General features: G+C 40.6%; 1 protein-coding gene across 1 annotated transcript in view; it reads left to right on the top strand.

Moving 5' to 3' along the window:
* Window positions 1-255: 255 nt before the first annotated feature.
* Window positions 256-17,526, top strand: part of gatad2b (GATA zinc finger domain containing 2B) — a 45,003-nt gene continuing 27,732 nt past the window's right edge. Inside the window, exon 1 of the mRNA XM_056249651.1 lies at window positions 256-499. The gene's annotated coding sequence lies outside the window, so the exon portion shown is untranslated. The remainder of the gene's footprint in view (window positions 500-17,526) is intronic.

The raw sequence follows: 17,526 nt of genomic DNA, 5'->3' as shown, positions 1-17,526 counted from the left end.
GTCATTGCGAAAAAGTGCAGTCTGTTTTGTTGGTCTGTAAGTTTTTGGGAAACGGCTGGAAGAATGTCCAAATGTTGTGTGGAATCGCGGCGGTTTCCCACCACAATGTTCCTCAAAATGCTCCAGTCGATCGGAAAGAAGACGGAGTTAATATGGCTGTCCACAATTTATCTGTCAGTGTAGTAAGCTCGCCTTGTGCTGCCGACACGACGCGCATAACAACCCATTTAGTTCCCATCATTTCAGAGCTTCTTGTCCCCTCCCCTCCAGACACAGACAACAACATACACCTTAATAGGGGCGCGTCTCCGACACAGCCGCCGACCAATAACCCGTCTGTCTGGGCAGAGACCAAGGGGATGAGCGCTCGCCGAGGCCCAATCAGCGCTTTTGTGTTGCCTGCCGGTGCCGGGGACTGGTCGTGAAGAGCTACAGCAGCGCTTCAGGATCGGAGAGTGAACCCGGAGCCAGAGGAACCTGAAGGGTAAAGGCGAGTCAGGTGAGTCCGGGGATTCACGCGCGGCCTAGCCGGTATCGGATCGGATTGGGGAATTAGCGAGCGATATGGTTTATAATCGTAGCTGCCACACGAATCAACCGTCATATGCTGTTATTGAATGGGCTTAACGGTTAAAAATGCCTTTGAGGGAGTCTGCTAACCAAGCCAGACAATAGCATAGCGGATTTTGCGTGGAACACGCAGCAGTTCAAAGTAGCTGGCTAATACCATTAAAATGAGCTCGGGATTGCGCCGTGGCGTATCGCACATCGAGCGGCGATTTCAAGAGCGATTCCGCGAAAAGCCCGTCATGTTTAGCCAGTAACTTTGACAAGTTTATTGGCCAAAGCGGCATTTTAAATGTGTGAAACGGCGTTCATTGTTTCATCTGGTGTCTCTAGGGGTTAACCCAGATTGGCGGAGAAAGCCTCGCGTCCTCCCGGCTGTGGCTACAGTAGTGCAGTAGCAGCTCAGACACAATGAAAAAGCCCAATACACACACACACACAGCACCATCTAAATCTATCTAACGCTCGTATTCCTACGATATCATCTCAAACGGGCTGTTTAGTGAGTGTTTTAGGGCTGTTCTGTGGAGCGGGGTTTCTCTCTACTGTGCCGAGGGCACACGGATAGTGTACGGTGAGCCTGTACAATTAGGGAAAAAAAAGATGTCGAAAATGCATCAGCCATTTACGTAAGTGAGGACGTTCTCTCAACTTGCTCCATATGCACGCAAATGGCTGCCCAACACTTGACAGACGTAAGAGTGAAATCTGATTCCAGCGTGAATGCAGGTATTGATCGAAGCCAACAGGGAGTCACTGATAATCGGGGGAGATGACGTTTAGATAGAAACTCTGATCAATGATATATATATGCGCTCTGTTGTTCGTTCTCTGCAGACAAGTCCAAAGTGAGACATGGTTTACTTTATAGGCTTTATATAGTCAGAGGCTTACTCTAGCAATCTGATTTGGCAGAGTTTGGCCCCTCAAGAATTTTTCATATGCATGCATTTAGTAGCTATCTACATGACAGTTGTTTGTGGAGACTTTTTACTTTTGTTACATTTTAAGTAAAAATGCACTTGACAGATAATTCCACTATTTGGGCAAATTATAATTTTCCTACCACTCTAAAGTCTTTTAAACGTGCACTCAGTAATCTTTTGCTAAAAAAGTTTGAAATGTGTACTACATGGAGAGGGTCGCCCAATCATGGGTGCTGCCATGTTGAGGTCACATGACCTGCTGTGTCATGCAATAAAGTGCAACAGTCGGTACTGGTGTTCTGACAAATCGGGTCCTCCCGCAAAATCGGGGCTCTATCGGTTAATGGTTATACTAAGCACATACAAACAATATTAATTTAAAACATGTATGGGTTACTCTACATTGCATAATTAAACAAATTGAATGTGTCTTTCACTTGATAAACTGTTAATAAATAAAATCATAATAGCCTGTTAGGTGAATAAGTGAACATCATTATTCTTTTTATAACTGAAATAATTGGACATGTAACACTTAATTTAACACTTAATTACATTAAAGATGATTGTGAATACATTTAGGGCATGTGCAAATATGTGGATAAACTAAGCTATCAGGCTAACCGGGTATCTGTATACTATGCTAGTACATAAGCTAACTAATACAGACATTAATGGTCGTTGTATCAATCAGAATTTATCATAACATGACTTTTTTAGGAATTGTAATCCAGCGCTAAAGAGTGCATATTAAAAGTAATTTGAGCCAATGGGATTGCTTTGGGTCCTAACATAGACCCGATTTCCAGGAGGACATGATTTGTCACCGAAATCCCATTCATTTTCTCCATAGGGAAATTGATTTTTAATGATAACTTAAACAATACGCCTTTAAAAACAGACCTGCTGTGAGTTACATGTTTGTTATTGAATGGTATGCTTTCAGCAATCAGTCTGCATTATTTCGACTTATTTTTTAAAATAATATTTTGCAAGGAAATCACACCAAAAGCGCTCCTTAGAGCCCGCCCACTCCCATGAAGCACTGTGAATGATGTAATAGTCAGTCACCTTGCCTGCACTCTCAAACTACTTAAATATTACTTTTATATTTTGAAATAAACCTAGGATATGTTGTTCCATATATACAAAATCAACATCTTTAAATCAGTAGTTTTATATTTATCCTTCTCTTTTATTTTGTTTGTCATTCGCAATGCTTTGTGGGATTAGTAATTAATTAAAGCTGTTTGTCTTTTTGTCCTATTTTCAAATACTTTTTTGCTTCAAATCAAAGTTTGTAATGTGGTGATTTACCTCGTAGCGGGTTGGTTTTGGTTCATGGCTTATAACCTTTTAACGAACACTTTAAAACCCCATATGGAAAAATATGAATGGGAAAATACTTTCAGAACCAAGGCTGGTGAAAAAGTGAGAGTTACTACTACTAATATTAGACATGACATAACAAACCGAATGAGTTTGAATTCAAGAATGACAGTTATGGATTGTATATCGTAAATAGTAAATGATGGAGAAAGACACAAAAACAAACAAAATAAAATCGACAGCTTGGGTATAAACGTCATACATCCACACAAATAGGTGTCAGCATAAAGTTTAAAACCACTAAATGAGAGCCAGCAAAATGTAAACAACTTACCGAGTGCACCTTTTTACGTTCAAGGAATTTCTTAAGCAACTAACGCAAAGGCTTATGTACTTCTTGATATTTTTATAGCATATAAAAATTTCCCAGTTTGACAAGTCACAGAGAAAAAGCTCTCCACACACTGTTATTAAAGCCATTTATACTTATTGTGCGGAGAGAAAGGTCTGCTCAGATGTCACTGAACATGCACTTCTCTTAGAATTACCGTAGTGAAATCATACTAATGTCTGATGCAAGATATCCGTGTAAACAAAAGAAATGTGAAGGAAAATTTTTTTTTTAGCAAGTAGCACATCTAATGAGCGCCATTTGGAGTGTTTTCTGCTAATTTTTTTTTTTTTTAAAGGCTGCTGTGCTGCATACTGTGAGGGGCGCCCCACTAGTATTACATCCTCAAGAGGGGTCCAAACAATGTTCTTATTGACTGTTTTGCTCAAAGGCATTTTGTGTGGACTGTTCCCCCTCCTCCCCCTCAGGCGGAAGATACTTGGCAGCTTGGTATTTATTTTTCTACCTTTTCTGCGCCATTCATCACTGTAGTCGGTGCACCCGAGCTTATGGCCATCGCCTGTGAAAGGATTTTATGCTGTTTGTTCTCTTTAATTTCCATGGTGCATGGGCACCTTATTGCTAGTGACTGTCTGGTTTTGTTAAGCCAAGGAAACCTGTGAAGTGCGGTGCCAGATGATAAGATGGAATACACTGAGCTGAGCAAAGACTCTTAAGCTCAAGTTATCAATGTAGATTTCATCATAGATCTGTCACGGTTTAGAGGTACCTGTTTGAGTACCTGTTCTGCTTAGACCTGCTTCATCCCAGATCTCATGTTCATTCCGGTGCTTCAGCACAACATTGGCATTTCCACGCTGAATGCTTGGATTTTCCCAATAAATATAAGCCTATACTAATGCATATTTGTTAGCGGTTCATGATTCAAGGTTAAAGACTTGTGCTGTGTTAAAGAGATAAGTCACCCAAGAATTAGCTTTGCTCACCATTATGTCGTTCAAAAATCTGTTTGACTTTCTTCTTAAAAAATATATATAATGAAAGTCAATGTGGTCCAAAACAACGTTGAATGGGATTTTAAGCATTCTTCAGAATATCTTCTTTTGTGTTCTGTAGAAGAAAGAAAGTCACATGAGAATAGATAATGATTTCATATTTGGCTGAACTTGAACTTTTAAAGCTGCTCTATGTAACTTTTCTACTAAAATGAATCCTTTTTTTTATTGCCTGTGTGTGAAGGGGTTGTAATCACACATTAAAATGATCCACTTGTCGAGTTTTGCTATTACCTCTGAAGGCCAGTATTCCTATTTCTATGTGAAGTCTCTGGGTCAGATTTACCGCGAAATCCAACGGATGTGACGTGCATGCGCGCTCCCGAGCCTCTCTCCTTATATACAGTCTATTGTAGACGGTCAGGGAGTTACGTCCGGTTAAAGGCGCACGTTTTTCGGCTTATATCTCAGTCAATCTTTGATCAATATTCCCAAGACTCTAATCGTTCGTAGTGCTGGACGGGGCCTTTCGAACGAGCCCACCCCCGAGGTCCAACTCGCCCGGCTCCCCGAGTTATAGCCGTTCGAAATCGGGGGTCCCAGCGAACGGCGATCCGGTAGGGGGCATCCCCGAGGGGTTGAAGGGTTCCCCTGGGACCTCCTCCCCCGAATTTGAGCTCTCTGGGTCTTTGCGTTCCAGAGATACGAGCGATTTTCTTTTGAGATCGTGACGTCACCGGCGTCCGCAATTTTGCAGCGCGCCCGATGGTTTTCTGCTAATATCTCCGCGAAAACACCACCAAAAACTATGGAACTTATATGGTTCTTTTCAGCTCGACTAGATGGTCCCAACGAGCTCGGTGCTCGCCGAATCCGTCAAGTATTCGCCAAGATATTTGCGTAATAGACGGTATTGTCTATGAGTTCGAGCACGAGCGCTCTTGTAAAATTTGGTTGCAATCCGAAACATCACCACTAGAGGCCGCTAAAAGTTACGTAGAGCACCTTTAAGTGCCAAATTACTATTGACAACCTAAATTCAAGACTCTCAATATTCAGGTAACTGTGTGTTCGATCAGATGTGCAATCATGATGAGTTCATCTGAAAGAAGAGACCATGCTATTGAAGACGTTTGATAGGGAAATCACATTTAGAACTGCATATTGACTCTTGGATCAGAAAGAGGACTTGACTTGGCTGGGTTTCAGGACTACTGAATGGTCAGAAAAGGTAGTGTTTAGAATTAGCAGTGTCCCTTTGGCAAACGCTTTGAGTAGACACAACAAAACGACCTGCACTGTAAACATGCGCCATGAGATTTACGGCTGTGCAATATGATGATGTGGACCAAAGTTGTGCTAGTTTTGTAAAACGAACCCTCACTGCGACAGTCCTGAGAGACAAGAATGGGGCATTGACACTTACATGTCCTCCCATTGATCCCCTACCCTTCAATGCACCTTCAGTGTCTGTAGTGTTGCTTTAAAGCCGGTATAAAAGAGAAGAGGATGCCCACGTCCAGTAGATTTTTGGTTTTGTGTGATTGTGGGTTTAAAAAAGACCCTCAGGACCAACCTGTCAGGTCCAAAAGGTTTGATTAATTTGCTCTTGGGTAAGCTAGGGGCTGCTGCGTGCCCTTTCCCCAGATAAGGCTTATGCGTCTAGGAAACAATATGACCACATGACTTTTGGCTTGATAAATCGTAATAAACAACATCATTACCTCAGACCTTCCCATTGACGTCATAGAGAAATGAATCAGATACTCGCAGGAATGTTTTTGATTGTACTTGATTTGCGGTTTGAAGTGTAGTTACAAGGTTACAAATCTTAAGAACATGCCATACGTTTCTAATAATCGATAATAATTGTGTGGTTTATGATTTATCCATATTCACTGGTCATTCAGTATTTGAGCTAAATGGTTTCCTTATGGTTAAATTTGTGACAAGTGGTGTTCATACTAGTTATTTGTCTTTGATAAAAGTCAGCCAACCATGTCTTCCCTTTTTATTGACTAGAGCAGGTCTGATTCATCCCGACTCAAAATCAGTGCTCATTTCATGATCCATAGTTATGTAAAATTGAGACATGAATGTTTTGAAAAGAAAGAAATCAGCATAATTACCCCTTAATCAGAAACATTAAGTTTATTTAAAAATCTTCCCAAGTGAAAATCCTTTGAGGGTGAGAAGTCTTTTCGGTTGCTTGTACATGCTACTAATTGTTACGGATGTTAATAAATTTGATAAATCTAGATCAGTGAAAGAAGTACAAACAAAAAGAAAAGTATGTCAAACTGTTTTGGGACGTGATGCCAATCTGTGTCAATGTTCGGTAGTATAGGTGAAGGGGATAAGTTCACTCAGAAATTAAAATTGTCATTATTTACTCACCCTCATGTGGTTCCAAACCTCTTTCTGCCGAAAGCAAAAGAAGATAGTTTTAGAGATGGTTTCAACTGTTTTTTCCACACAATGAAAGTCAATGGGGTCCAAGACATCATTAGACACCATTGACTTTCAAACAAAAAACCAAAACACTGAAACATTCTTCAAACTATCTTTTATGTTCTGCATAAGAAAGTCAAAGTCATGTTGTTATTTAAAACTATTAAAATCATTTTTTGTTAATTGAAATAAAATATAAATATTAGATGAAAAAAACTTAAACCTTAATGAAATTTTTTTTAATACACTATAATACTAAAATAACAATGGGTTGGACTTTGGAGGGTGAGTAAATGATTTTAAGTTTTTAATTTTATGATTTTAAATCTTTAGAAGGTCCATTTCAAATTAGAACCACTTGAAATAATCTGTATAGATCAGACTGTCATGATTTTTCCTCATAAAGTTGAAGAGGTCCGTATGGTCAAGCTAAAATCACAGATTTTTAAACCAATCTAGGCAAGATGTCAGCCTCCATTTCATTGAAGAATCGCTGTTTGTTTTCCCGAATGATCCTGTCTATGTTTTAGAGGTATCTTGAAACCCTTTGGTGGTCGACGGTTGCACAGCAAGGGACCTTTGACTCCTGAGCCTTTTCCGCTCTGCTCTGTCAGTTGCTGATTAATTATTCTCCACCATTTTAGTTGTGAGATCTTAGGTGGGCACAGCGAGAAGGTACAGAGAGGGAATGTTTCAGTCGACTGTAATGCGTTGCATGTATGTTGGTGCGCCGGTCTTGTTAACACCTGAATGGGGAGGCTGCGTTCTGCGGGCCTCATGCAAGGCTTATTAAACCCCACGCAGAAACAATCAGCCCAGATGAATGGCTTCCTGTGAAGTTTAATTAGAGGGCCTCCCTGATGCTTTAGCTGGATAAACAGCAGCAAGAAATGACATGACGGCCCTCTTACGTTGATTTTTGAAGAATGTGTGTATGTGAAGAGCGAGTATGAGTCCGACTGGAGACGAAGATGTTTCTAGGTTTAGGATTCAGAATGTTGTCGTTCTTTTTTTCCTCTCCTTTTCCCTCGTGGAGGGTGTCTGACCATCCCAATCGTGAAATAGATGAGTTTTTCAAGCTTCACGAGTCTTGGCCGTCACGAGCGCTCCGGATTGTTGTTAATTTGCTCGACGTCTCTCAAGTGGGATTTCTCTGAAGATGAGGTGTGGACTGCATTAATTGCAGTGGGTCCAGGTATTGGCTCTGGTTGAAAAATTTAAAAGTATTGATTCAGGCCAAGCTGTTTTCATCATTTCGCAATGTATTACATTGTAGCGAGACGGAAGCTGTGAGTGAATATGAAGCGCATAGACCTGGCGTTTTGTGATTACAGAGGGAGGTATGTAGAGTCCCTAGATAGGTGGCCCTTGCAGCGCAAGGTTCTCCGGCTGCACTCGGTTCAGGAGCGAGAGAGCTGTGTGATGGGTTGAGCTGATCGAAGGACTGCTGGAACACTTAATTCAGCGCAAGATGAAAGAGCAAGCGGAACCCATCCGAAGCATTTCTCTGTAGAACCATCTTAGTTTTCATGGCCTGGGGGCTAGTTTATCTATTAAAGTTGATGGACCTGACATTGTGCATGGCGTTGCATCATTTATTTAAGCTAAAGTAGTCTTAGAAATGTTGTTTTTATTTTGACTGTCGTAAAAAAAAAATATTTTATTATCTTGACGTCGTCAACCAACACCTGTGTCCAGTTGCAACATAGCCCTTAATGGGACAAACGTCTGTCATTATTTCTACTCACCATCATGTTTATCCAAAATACGTAAGACTTTCTTCTGCAGAACACAAAATAAGATTTATATATATAAAAAAAAAAATGTTTTTGTTGTCCATTGATACATTGAAAGTCAATGGGGTCCAGAAAGCATTATTGGACCCCATTGACTTTCATTGTGTGGACAAGAGCAGTTAAAACATTCTGTTCCACAGGAAGAGTCATTCATTTTTGTGTGTACTGTCTCTTTAAGTCAGGAAAACCACTTGAAGTGTATTATCTTAAATGTTTTTCAAACTTAAGGGGTTTGTAGCAACTGGTTTCAGGTATCTGTCCCAGTGTGGTTATTCTCAACTAAAACAAAAACTATTAAAAAATAGTTTTCGTTAATTAAACGCATTGATTTCACCTGGGATGCTTTTTTAAATCTAATTGATGTATTGGCTTGTTGACTGCTTTTTCTTCCGTATTTAGTCCATTTAACAAATAGGCTAAAATAAAGTATATTAGATGGAAATATTTATTAGATAAATAAATTAGAAACGTTTCCTTGATAACTAACTGAAATGAATACATTAAAGAACTAAAATGACTAAAACTGTAATCGAAACAAAATTAAAGCTAAATAGAAATATTACAAAAACAAACAAATTATATACATAACCAAAATATTAACTTTAACTAAAATAATAAAAAAAACGAATACATTTTTTTTATAAATACTGCAATAGTAATACTTAACACTGATCTATCCTGGTACTTGATGTTTGTACCCTCATATCATCTAGGACATATCATCAGTTTTCTGATAAGACAAACGTTTCATTGAACAAATGTACAAAAAACAGAGGTTAAATATCCCTGATATACATGAAATAAAGGAAATCAAAACAGACGATCACAGTAACAATCTAAGACCTCTTTACTGGGTTAAAGTTAGCTTTTAGCATGATATTATTGTTGCATCAATAGGCTGACTATTACGGCTAACTAAAATGTATAAATATAACATCACAGCCAGCGCCTTCGAGGAAATCTGTGAAAGCTGCTGTACCTGTTGTAGTTAACCTTGATAAGAATTATAGCTGATTCTCTGTACATGCGCAACCGCAAGATTCAATTCCCATAATCCCTCCACGAATGCCTCTTTGTCTTATTACTGTGTTTAGCAGATTAACAAATTGAACCTTTGCACATTTAAGCATCCTCTCCATATCCCTCCATTCAGCCACAGGCCTTTGTTTCTTGGGTCATTCTGTTGCCTCTCTTCAGCCAGTATAGAGGATGGAGCTCGTGCAAACTCGGGAATCTGGGTTTTCTTGAAGTTTTGGTCCTGTGCGCACTCCACACACTCAACACACTCGTCTCTCCAGGCCTATCTGCTTTTCCAGAGGGCCGGTTCCTTGGTGGAAATCGTGTTTTCCCCGAGTGTATGTCTGTGTGCCATTACTTTGAGCGTCAGAAGGGAGCCTCCGCAGATTTTATCTCGACTTGATAAAGCACTGGTCATGTCGGTGTGTGTAAAGGCAGTGTGCACGGATTGTGTATTAGGGGATATTGGTGTATTTTTCTTTTTTTGTTAGTGTTTTGCATGCGATTGATTTGAATAAGGCGGCTTTTTTTAACCGTCCGACTGTCCTCCCTGCCTCCTTCCCAATTCAACCCCATTTTAAGATCTTTTTGCTACCTCGCTTTCTCCAGATGGCTCACGTTCCAGCATTTTCCCTTTTTTTTTTCTTTTTGTTTAAACAACGTATGCCCCACCCTGTGGTCTGAAGTTCCGCAATGAGCCGTCTTGACAAGGTGCCAGATTTTAGATTCAGCGTCTCATAAGAAGTACATTTTCCTCTTACTGCCCCCTTTGGCCCCCTCCTTTTTTGTCTTTTTTCGTTCTGTCTTTCTCTTTCTTTCTCTCTCTCTCTTTCTCTCTGTGTTCGTGTGACGTCCTGACCACTAACGGCTACATATTAAGAGATAATTCCATACCCTGAGGTTACAAACCGGCTTAGACTGGCTCTCTCGCATTTTGACTCCACTGGGTACCCTGGGTGAAAAAAAAAGATATTGTAACTCCGTTTTTTTTTTTGTTTTTTGTTTTTTAAAGGAGCAGGAAACTAATTCTCACCGAGAATGACATCAGTTCAGTCGGCAATGCTTTAAACAAACATGTTATGCATTTATGCATGCTACAAGGATTTCTCATACCCATAAAAGCACAACCAGGCAAATCAAGCTGCACGACTTCTGTTCTGAAATATGATTATTGGAAAGATGATTTTTTTTTTTTTTTGCATAATTATCTACCTTAGTCACAATAATGAATGCAGGCTTCAGAATTAGGGTACACTTTTGCTCATTCGTTCTCCAGTTGCAAAAGGTTGTGGAGTCAGAAGTCCAATTACACAAATGTGTGTGTTTTTATTTTTTAGCTGTGGTTATGTATGCAAATAGTTTCAAACATGTTGGTGAACATAATAAAAGCAGACTGACATACAAGGGTCAACTATATAATGACATCAGATTTGTGTTGTCAGGATAACGGTACGGTTTCTTAAAATCAGGTTGGGCAGCAAGTTGTCATATTTTCAATGTCATAAATATATACTATTTATTAATTATCATTCTTGTCTAAATATCAATATCAAATTCCAAAACAATGGTTTGATATTTTAATAGGTTGCTTTTTACATTTGATTGTATTCAATTTTATGTATTTTGCATTTATTTAATTTAAGAACGCCTTTTAATAGGCTGTTTAATGGCATTGTGACAACTGTTGGGTCATGGAGTCAGTGTGTATTATATGAAAAAAGTATTTTTTCCTGTGCAGTAACGATAGGAATATTCAATAGCTTTTCGTAGCCAAGAATCAATACAGAGATTGACTTTTTAAAAATGAGCATACCTCTAGAAATATTCAAAAAAGTGTGACGACTTGCCCCGTTCTCCCGTAAAAATTAAATGATCTTCCTGACCGGCATAAAAACAAGGGCAATGTGTTTCTCTCTCATAATGGTTTTGCGTTATTATATTGTGACCATCTTTCAAATACTCGTTCAGCCTCTTAGGAATATCAGAGCGATTCATCTCCTTTAGTGCTGCTTTTTTTTTTTTTTTTTTTTGGATATAAATATCCATCCACGTTTCTTCTCTTTGTGTATTTTCTCTCTTCTGGCATGAGCATTAGATTGTGTTCCTCCTTAACCTTGAAGTCTGTCTGTATCTTGTATAAATAGGCCTGTAGCTTTATTCAGACGTTTCTCTACAGTCGCCGCCTCTGTTAGAAAACCTCCTGTTGAGGGTTTTTCCTCACTCTCTACGTATTTGAGCTGAAGTTTGTGTGTGGGGATTTCTGAGGAAGAGGAGCAGCAGCAGAAAGGGAACCGGGCCCGTCACGTCCAAGAGAAACGATCCCCTACTGGTCGATGCGTTCTGGATCAGAGTCTCGAGGTTCGACCGAGAGTTGAAGTTCAGTTTCGTTCTGTATTTCCTGCACGTGTTTGCAGCTCTGTGTGGTTTCTGTACCTGCGTACTATCTCGGGCCTCTGGTTAGCACTGTTCCTCACAGGTCTAATCGAGGAGGAAACCCGCTTTGCGTTCGAGGCACATTTCCTCACTGTAGGCCCGTTTTAACCGCTGGTGCGTCTACCACCTTCTTTCGGTGTCTTAAGGATTTTGTTGCTGTCTTTATTTGGTCTCTTTGTCTTCAGCCTCACTCCCCCACACACTTCCTCCCCTTTGCCCCCTGCTACTGCCCCCACCCTCCTCCTGAACCGCCCCTCCCTCCCTCGGGCGACAGCAGAACAGGAATTGATTAGTGGCACGGCTTAAAAATAGAAGGGCCTGTTGTCATGGCAACGGCCACAATGAGCTGTTGTCTTGTTTAATGAAGACCGAGATTTTAAGTGTTGTGGCTGAACAGTACAGTGAGCGGGAGACGCCATTTCTGGCTAGGTGTGCACAAACGCCGGGACGAAGATATCAGCTGTGGTCTCGTCCCGTCTGTTGAAAGTGTGCGTCGTGCGATATGCAGATGGTCGTGAATGCAGGATTGTCTTCCTCCTGTGGGTGTGTTGTGTGGCTTTGCAGGTACGACTACCCAATCTGCTTTGTCGCAGTCTCATCCTGGTTGCTTCACCCTCAGGTACTTGCTGAATCTGCAGAGGTGCATTAAGGTAAAGCATCAAATGCATCATACGCTGGCAGCTCCAAAACACATTATTGACTCAACCCACATCCTGTTACCCATACGTCCCGTATGCATCAAGCCAACCAATTACAACCCTGTTGCCATGGGCGCCATGCGCCTAATTGGCCTCATTAGTGTCAGAAACTGGCCGTATGCAAATTTTGGTCATATTCCCAATCCCAGCAGATCTCTTCTCTGAGTAATATACAGTAATAGTTAGCCATTGTGTAGGTCGTTGGTGAGGACAACGGTCCAATTATCGAATTAACCATTAAGCTTAGATACTGTACTCAACTCAACCTCCCAGAAGTGTTTTTTAAATTCCTATCAGTGTAGGAACGTGCGCGTAACGCGCCGTTTGGTGACGGTATGCTAATACGCCTGTCCTGAAATTCCCCCACAGCAACCTACTTTTGTGACATCACTGCACAGCTGACTTACAACATCTCAATTACGCTTGCATCACGTTGCAGCTGGATTGCGTGTGATGCGAGAAATGATTTATACTGATAAATATGTCAACAAGCTTTTTTTTTTAACTTGGATTTTCATTAGCATCTTATGAATACAATTGCTGTAGAGCTCTAGCGAGATTCCTTGAATGTGATTTGCAGGATTTTGCTTTGAAATGGTAGTTTTAAGAAGGTCTTTATGCCAGGTGTTTTCAGCGCCAAGGATCCCAGAATTTTATGATCCCTATGGAAGGGATCCCCTTCCTAAAATATATTGTAAATCAGATTTAATTTTTAATTTTTTTCTTTATATTTTTTATGAATCGTTTATTTGCTTAAATTCATTGTACTAAAGCTAATCCTTGAAATATTATCTGGAAAATTTCTAAATTCATATTAAAGCTGCTCTATGTAACTTTTCTACTAAAATGAATCCTTTTTTTATTGCCTGTGTGTGAAGGGGTTGTAATCACACATTAAAATGATCCACTTGTCGAGTTTTGCTATTACCTCTGAAGGCCAGTATTCCTATTTCTATGTGAAGTCTCTGGGTCAGATTTACCGCGAAATCCAACGGATGTGGCGTGCATGCGCGCTCCCGAGCCTCTCTCCTTATATACAGTCTATTGTAGACGGTCAGGGAGTTACGTCCGGTTAAAGGCGCACTTTTTCGGCTTATATCTCAGTCAATCTTTGATCAATATTCCCAAGACTCTAATCGTTCGTAGTGCTGGACGGGGCCTTTCGAACGAGCCCACCCCCGAGGTCCAACTCGCCCGGCTCCCCGAGTTATAGCCGTTCGAAATCGGGGGTCCCAGCGAACGGCGATCCGGCAGGGGGCATCCCCGAGGGCCGCCACTCTAGCGTTCGGGCAAGGGTTCCCCTGGGACCTCCTCCCCCGAATTTGAGCTCTCTGGGTCTTTGCGTTCCAGAGATACGAGCGATTTTCTTCAAAGATCGTGACGTCACCGGCGTCCGCAATTTTGCAGCGCGCCCGATGGTTTTCTGCTAATATCTCCGCGAAAACACCACCAAAAACTATGGAACTTATATGGTTCTTTTCAGCTCGACTAGATGGTCCCAACGAGCTCGGTGCTCGCCGAATCCGTCTAGTATTCGCTGAGATATTTGCATAATAGACGGTATTGTCTATGAGTTCGAGCACGAGCGCTCTTGTAAAATTTGCTTGCAATCTGAAACAGCACCACTAGAGGCCGCTAAAAGTTACATAGAGCACCTTTAAGATTACAGCATTTTTTTTTTTTGTGAGGAAAATGGTCCAATAGGCCAATTAAACACTAAGCTTAGATACTGTCCTTGAAAAAACCTGAATATATATATATATATATATATAACTTTTTTGCTCACTGTGGCAAGTGGTTTTTCAAAGTTACTAGCCACTCAGCATTTTAACTGGCCACAATTTTGACATCGAATAGCATGGGGAAAAACTGCTATAGATATTTTAAATATTTTTTATTTAATAATTTTTGCCAGCAGGTTTAAGACCTGACGCATGGATCCATTATACGGTGTTCTTTCTCAACTGTTTACTTTCACTTAAAACATAACTGACTGTGTTTGCGTGAATTCTTGCCAAGTATTGCCTTAATAAAAGTAATATTTTGTGTATTTGACTCAAGCGCAATAAGCAGTGAAAAATAACTCAATTTAGTACTGAGAGGAGGCTTTATGTGCACGCACATTGGGTGTGAGCACAAAATCTGCAGGAATGATTAAAATTGCACAATGCACACAAATCCCACACCGAACTTCCAGCCCTGTAACACCAGCAACACCAACAATCTAATATGAATGTAGATTGTATTCTCATTTTAAGATTATTTTCCTAGTGACTTTAATAGTAATTCCTTTTTGTCAGATTAATGATGAGTGAAATGCTTCGCCATTCTTTTACTAAAAGTAGTCGTTATCAACAGAATCATCATCGTACAACTCTGGAGATGCTTGATTGAGCATTGATGCCTGACATTATATCTCTGGGACACATCATCATCGGTTATGATTTTTAGAGATGCTCTGATACTAATCTCAAATGCTCATTGGTACTTGTATCAGTCCATAGGATACTGCCCTCTAAGTTCTTATCCCTTTATTGCTGTGCTGTACTTTAATTTCCCTAAGCTTCAGTTCTAATAATTAATGTTGATATTACAGTCTATCAGATTTGCCGCATGTGGGATTGCAGAGACTGAAAACTGCACCCATCCAGCTGTAAGAAACGGAGCATGCGTCAACTAGTCCAAAGTATTCGCATCTGTAGCATTTTCGATCGGATCATGGTAACCTGTGTATATCACACTTTGTTGTCGTTACAATCACATTTGAAAATCTGCAAAGTTTAAGGTACTGATCTGGTTCACTTATGTGCTTCAAATACACTTTATTTGAACGTTTGCTTGATTAAATAGATAATTTAACAAGTTTTTTAAATGGGCTTCCCCAACATTCTCCCCATCTACGATTGGTCAGACAATCCGATAGTCCTGGCCCAAAGTCCGCCTTTGGTTGAGCCAAAGTTGTGCTGGTCAGGATGCTCCAACAAACAGAGCTTTGTTTTGATAGCGACACAAGAGGAACATCTGGGCTGGACATGAGCGCATGATCAGTTTTGTCCAGAAGTACCTAAAAAAAAAATCATGTTAGGCCCTCTTAAACCCTGCCTAGCTTTCAGTAAAGTCAAAAAAGCTTCTCTAATCTAAGGCCGTGTTCTGTGAAGTCATTTGATTCATGTTCTTGAGGGCTTTAGGGAGCTGCTCTGTTGACATCTTTCTCACATTTAAGCCCAAGTGTTCTGCCAGTCCATATTGATCAGAGGGCCTACTCACTCGGAAGACTAATTTGAAAGGTGACAAGTAACTGTTGTGAGCTAGTTAGACCCTAAAGCATCTCCATGGTCCAGAGTGCTTGTTTTGTGGTCTGGTGTGCTGTGTTTGTTCATTTTCATCTTTTTCACATTTCTCACCACCTTGTTCAGCTGTTTTTATTCTGTTGACCTTATTCTCGGATCCTCAGGTGGTGGATACCGGTGCAAGGAGCAGCGAGAGTGAAAGTGACAGCAGAATGAAAGAAATCAGGCAGGTCTTAACCAAACAGGTGCTGTCACCTGCTTTTTGTGTCCTCTGGAGTCATGGTTGCAGAAATGGCTGCGGCATGAGATCATGAGGCCCGGGTCTGCTGCTCAAGTCATATTTCTGCTTTACGTGCCCTGGGGGAGGTCACACTCTCGCTGGTGCTTTGTCGCTTGTGAAAGCAAGTTCACGGAGTGGCAGCCAGCTGCTGAGGAGCTGAAGATAAACCTCCTAATGGCAAATAGAGGGTCGTCACCTTGTTGACATTTCGTTCTGCAACATGCCAGAAGGGCCTGGGTGTACGGCTGTTATAAAATTGGGAATCCACACTGTCCAAATTTAAGTTTGGAATATACTAGATGATTGTGCTCAGGTTTTTGCCCTGATTTGCAGTCTGAACGCGCTGATGCTGGTTGCCGAAAGTCAGAGCCATTCTGTATGGTTTGGGCAGTCGCAGTTGACGCGTTTCTGCTCGAATTTGTGTTTGGAACGATTTTGAAGTCTGGTAGTGTGTGATCGTCAGTGGTTTAGTATATGATGCCCAGCGGCCGGTTGCATAAACGGCTAAAGTCCTCAATAAAACGAAGTTCGAAAAATGTGACCAGCGATATACTGTTATCAAACATCTGACGCCGCCCACACTTCTGAGAGCAGCGTTTAGATGAATATGTAAATATGTGCTGCATGCTTTTCTCTCAATAACAAAAAAAAAAAAAGATTTGAGAATTTTAATAAAGCATAAGAAAAGCATCAGATCATAGCGATGTGGATGTTTGCACAAACTCTATGGCACTCCAGTAAAGTCACGTCACGTTTATTTACGTATCACTTTATACAATAGATAGCTTAAAATCAAGCAGTTTTACCGTATTAAACATTGTCACTCTCGTTTCATCAGAAGTACAACTTCATTTTCTACTGTAAAGCAGCTCTCCAGTCAGTGTGTTCTCATCGTCGCCTGACCTCGACCGAGTGAACAGGTCAAATGATCCAGGAATGATTTAGACGTGAAAGAAGGCGGCCAATCAAATTGCCAGGGCGGGCTTTATACGATGATGGACAGATGATCTGCAGTTACGTAATCATCACGTTATCAAAGAGCGCTTGGGTTGAACTGGTTTCCCTCACAGATGACTGCCGCTGGAGAATAGAGATGTAGATTCCGCTATCGCGTCTGTTGTAAAAGAAATCGACAGCGCATTCATTTTAAAAGACGAACAGAGAACTGCAATCAATGCATTTGTCGATCGGAAAGATGTGTTTGCCGTCCTTCCAACGGGATTCGGCAAAAGTTTATTTTTAGGGCTGTCAAGAGATTAATCGCGATTAATCGCATCCAAAATAAAAGTTTGTGTTTACATAATATATGTGTGTGTACTGTGTATAATTATTTTGTATATAAATGCACACACGTATATATTTCAGAAAAATATGTTATTTATATATAAAATG

The sequence above is a fragment of the Rhinichthys klamathensis genome, unplaced genomic scaffold (genome assembly GCF_029890125.1).
Source record: "Rhinichthys klamathensis goyatoka isolate OS25496 unplaced genomic scaffold, OSU_Roscu_1.1 h1tg000060l_1, whole genome shotgun sequence".
NCBI classification, from domain to species: Eukaryota; Metazoa; Chordata; class Actinopteri; order Cypriniformes; family Leuciscidae; genus Rhinichthys; species Rhinichthys klamathensis.
The sequence above is the reverse complement of the archived record's forward strand: the minus strand, read 5'-3'. Positions and strand labels throughout refer to the sequence as shown.